Raw genomic sequence first — 5,548 nt, 5'->3', positions numbered from 1 at the left:
CATGATATATTACTGAAAAACATGTCACGTGTGTGAACATGTAGGTTTATATCATCTACATATTTAAATATATTAAATAGTTTAAATATATATATTCAGTAGGTGTTTTTTGATCATTTAATTGCAAAGTCAACAAGTTTATAAATTACACAAAGGAGTAAAGTGTTTATGATAAAATGCTGCACAACAGTTTAAATGACATTTTTATATTATTCATATTATTTGATAAAAAACACAAGATTTAATTCACAATATTTACAAGCTGAGTAATGTTATGAAAATCACAAAATCTGTCACATTTCCATGTTGGTCCATGTTGCATGAGAGAGTCCAGTTACTTGTTCACGTCTTTATCTGCTGCTCTGGGGTTTTCATGGTCTCATTAGCTCACACTTTATATTCTATAACATACAGCACGTATAACATCTCACTCCTGCAGCCTCCTAGTAACGTGTGTAACATGTCCTCGTGAGTCCATGTGAGGAAACAGCAGGACAATGTGTGGAAGCTTCCCAGTGAGCGAGTGGACGTGTTGATGAGGTTTCTAACACGTGACGGACGTGAAACTGGAAGAACACAAACATCTCAGGATGAAGAAGAGGAGCCGTACACGTAGAAGACGAAGACGTGAACTTGGAAACACGAGGAGGTTCCAGATCTTCTGGTGATGAGGGCCGACGCCGGTGTGGATGAGCTGTAAACAACAACACTGATCTTTCCACAGCAGAGTTTATACATCATGTCCGGCCTCCTGCTGCTCTACAGGCTCCGCCCCTGCTGCTCTACAGGCTCCGCCCCTCGCCTGGATGTTCCCACATGTTCCTGTGTGAACGAGTCGGACCCGACAACCTGCTGCTGCTGCTTCACAAACACCAACTACACAACATGTCCAGAAACAACCTGCTGCTGCTGCTTCACAAACACTAACTACACAACATGTCCAGAAACAACCTGCTGCTGCTGCTTCACAAACACCAACTACACAACATGTCCAGAAACAACCTGCTGCTGCTGCTTCACAAACACCAACTACACAACATGTTTTACATAATGTGTGAAAATGTTTATTCCAGTAAATGTTTTTTTCATTGTTCTCTCCTTCTCTGTAAAATCATGAATTCCTTCATCTCTGTCTCTCATCTTCTCTTCAGGCCTCCGCTGTTTGAAAATGTCAGTGAACTACTCGTCTTCGCCTCATGACGATCTTCCCCAGAGCTCCTCCTCTAATTTTTCCCAGTTTGAACCTTCATGCCTCAAATCCTTGTACGTTTCCTTCTGCTTCACCAGCATCGTCCTCCTCCTCCCTCTCTCCGTCTTCATCCTGTATCTGGGTTTCCAGCGGTGGAACCAGCGGCGCTCGTCAGCAGCCATCATGAGTCACTGTGACTTCCTCACCTACAACATGGCCGTCACGGAGCTGATCGGAGTCTTCGGGAACACCATCAGCATTTGTGCCATCTTTGCCGGGCTCGTGGATCTAAAGAGGGTCGCGATCAACATAGAGACGTACCTCTGGTCTGCTAGGATGCTCTTTCCCATCCTGAGCTGTGTGGAGCGCTACATGGCTGTTGTTCACCCAATCACCTACCTGAGACTGAGGCGAGGGGGGGGGGGTCCACATCAGAAATATCAGCACTGCTTACATCTGGCTGCAGGGCTTTGCAGGGCCCGGTTTCAATCTACTGATGCAAAAGCACAGAGAGTACATGCTGATACCAGCCGTGTGTCAAATGATCATTTATTTAATCTCCATGTTGTTCTGCAGCCTCTCTGTTCTCTACGTTCTGATTCGTCCACGGCCCGGGGAGGTGGGCGGGAACAGGTTGAAAATTCACCGATCCAAGCAGAGGGCGCTCCACAGCATCCTCATGATAATGGGGGTGTTGTTTCTGAGGTTTGCAGTGTGCTGCTCTACACACAAACAGGGACCTCCCCTCTTGACTGTTTAATAACTGCAGCCAATGGGTGGCTGAGTCTGGCCGGCAGTCTGCTGCTGCTGCTGTTCCTCCATCGGGCCGGAAAACTACCAGGATGGAGACAGGACAGCCAATCAGGATGAGGATCCACGTGTGCGTTTCCAATGTTGGGTTCTATTACATTATTATTATATCATATTGTATCATATTATGTTGAATAGTACAGGTGTGTGTTTGCAATGCTGTGTTCTCTTGTCCTTTGTTGTTGCTCCACAGATTTTATATTATAACATAATAACATATTTTATGGTCCATGTTTTTTCATCAGATAAATTGTTCTTCATTACTGTTCACGTGTGGTTTATATATAAGTTTGGATGATTTACTGAACTAATGTTATTTTTTCATAAATTTGTATTTCAGAGTCGACACAATCTTCACACACAAGTTGTTTCAAAATAAAAGCTCTGTAATTCAGCTCCATACAAAGCATGAAGCAACAAAGCAGTGAATGAGCTGATCTGGGTCAGTTTAACATGTTTATTATATCAAGTTGTTTTTATAACTTCAGAGCAGTTCTTTAAACAGCGATTGATACCTCCTCTCTAGTGTCAGTTTATTACATTGGAAACATTGAAACGTTGTGATCGGACTTAGAAACGACAATTTTCACAATGAAATCACAAAGTGCATATTTAGCACATTATCATACCCCCGTTGCAGTGACGTTTTCAGCTAATCCACCATTAGCCCAGAGAGAATACAGTGGACAGACTGATGCTTTGACTCACGTCACTGCAGGGACTCATTTGACACCAGACTGAGACTGAACTCACAGAAACAAACTGTGGTTCGTCCACTGACGCTTCCCGACTGTGAATAAACAGCCGCCTTTGTTTGCAACTCATTTGAATCCTGTCAAACACGTTAAGTTAATGATGATAAAATATATTTACACCACAACACATTCAAATACTTAGAATACACTGATTTTAAATATATACGATTTGTTTAATCATCCCTCTGGAGTCAACACAAAAACAAGATGTTACTTCACAGGATGTTATTGGACCAAAATCATTAGTATCAGTTTGAAATACTAATGCAATAAAAAATATATTTAAGTAATTATTTAGTTATGTCAAGGAGGATTCTCAGTGGGTTGCAATCTGCCACTTTACCACTGGGTGTCACTAAATCCCCCACACTGAATTTTGCTCTCAAATTCATAACTAAAATATATACACAACACCAATTGTTAATGACACAATAAACAAATTCCACTCAAAATTCTCAGAATTTGAATCGTGTTTACAGGATGTGAAAGATAAAACATTGTTTAAAATGTAAAATCTTGAATCCATGTAGCCCCTGAACCAGAAGAAATATATCAAAATAAAATCACAGAACAGGGACATCAGCCACCAATTCCTTTTATATTTAATATAAAAGGAATTTATGAATTTACTTAAAAGCTCAGATGAAAAATGTTTCAAATCCAGATTTCTCCTGATCTAACAAACCACTTGTATATTTGCATTTAATCCAACAAGCTGAAATAACATGAGACAAATATACAATAAATCAACTGATGAGATCAAATTTAAATGTGGATTACAAATCAACAAATATTGATCAAATGTACAGAAGCAGCTGTTTACACTTTGTGTGAAATAATCTATAATATAATGCATTTTAAATGTTTTAAATCCTTAAATGTATTTATTTATTGTCCTTTGTTTATATATATATATATACATATAAACACTGTATATAGACGTACATTATACATTTTCTTGTATAAGTCTTTTAAAATTTATATATACTGTATATATATATGTGTAATTTACAGACATACAATGATGTAGATATAGCAGCTATATATAGTATATGCATATACATTCCTCAGAAAATGATTATATTGATTGATATTCATTCACTGTGTCTTCTTGCTCGGTTCCTTCATGTTCTCAGGAGTTCTCTGCTCGTTCTTTTAAAACATTAATTGTGCTCATTAAAAGTTTGTCAAATTTGTCATATTGTGTTTCCAGAGCGTGTCCGGTCTTCGTTATGATTGATTTCAGCTTAGTTCTCTCAATTCTTAGATTAGATTCTTTTTCATTCACTGAGATCTTCTCCACCAGGTTTTTAATCAGTCCTTTGTTCTCTTCTACTTCTTCTTTCAGTTGTTTTTGCAGATTTTTCATTTGATCAATGAATTTGAGTAATTCTACCTTTTTCTTTTCTTCTGCCATCAGACCCTTTTGATCTTCTCCTGGGTTTTTCTCATCTCCACAGTCCGTCTTTGCAGAACCTTTTAAAAACACACCAGTCAAATCAAACTGTCTTTATATAAAACGAATGGTCTTTATATACAGTCACTGATGGTCTTTATATACAGTCACTGATCACTGACAGTCACTTTCAGCAGGAACCAAAACAACAACTCAGTTTCACATGGTTTTAAACTTAGAACTCATACGTGCCTTTAGCGCTAAGAACAGACCAATCAGGAGGAGGGTCTGACGTTGGTATTTTAGTCTGATGGTCTCAGTCGTCACTCGACAACATGGAGCTCTCATCTCTCTGTGTCCCACTGTGTGAGTAGCAGGTTCTGTTTGAAGCCTAAAGCAGCTGTTTGTCTAAATTATATCAGATTTATTTATTCAGCCAGCATCTAGAAATCATCTATAATCTCCTGTTGTCTCATGTGAAGGTTTCTGTGTCTTTGTCTCCTCAGTGATTCTGACACTTGTTGCTAAAGTCCACAGGGTAAAGCAGAACGACAATATCACCAAGTCCTGTTAGTATTGACAGAGTCGGACCTTTTACTCAGACTGACCTGCAGAGAGCCAGGTCACACAATGTATACAAGACCCATTGTTTTATGCATCGCCACTGGATTTCTCTTCAAAGACCTGGACAAATTAATTTAGTTGTGGTGCTTTGAATAATCTTAGGGCTCCAAAAGGAACCGCCCTGGTTTTCAACTGGGCCAAGAATGAGTTCCAGTAATCTTCTGAAAACATAAACTTTTAGGATTTAACTAAATTGTTCAATTTGTGCCAAGTCAAAGAATTCTGGTTCAGCTACAGCTTTAAGTTCTTCTAGTCACAAAGACCATGTTCGTAAAACTTCTACTTTGAAGATGGAAAAATGAAAATGTAAAAACCAAGTTAAGAAAAAAACATTTATTTTACAAACAAAGGGTAAAATGTTCAGTGATTCAGTACAGGTTTTCAAAATAAAATTACAGCTATAAAAACATCCAAAATCTGTCTCAATTGAATCGTGTTGTGTGGTTGTGTTGTGTCCTCTTGTGAGTCAGTGTGGTGCATCGTGTAGTATTTGTTGGCTTCAGTCTCTGGTGGTGACAGTTTTTCACGTCTCAGTAGATTTGTTGCAGTGGGTAGAATTTTGTTTTTGTCTTAAGGTGCAACAGTCTTTTTTTAAACTTGCAGAATTTGTGTTGCCCACGTCCTGTGGTTTGCTGAGTTACTTGTTCCATGTGGAGGTGGAGTTCTGGGGGAGGGGCAGCATACAGGGCTGGGGATCTCGGGGTCAGGTCACAGCTTTAAGGTCGAACATGTGACACAGAAAAACCTTTGGCGTCAGTTTAAAACCATTTTCAA

The sequence above is a fragment of the Hippoglossus hippoglossus genome, chromosome 18 (genome assembly GCF_009819705.1).
Source record: "Hippoglossus hippoglossus isolate fHipHip1 chromosome 18, fHipHip1.pri, whole genome shotgun sequence".
In the NCBI taxonomy this organism is placed as follows: domain Eukaryota; kingdom Metazoa; phylum Chordata; class Actinopteri; order Pleuronectiformes; family Pleuronectidae; genus Hippoglossus; species Hippoglossus hippoglossus.
Note: the sequence above shows the minus strand (reverse complement) of the source record.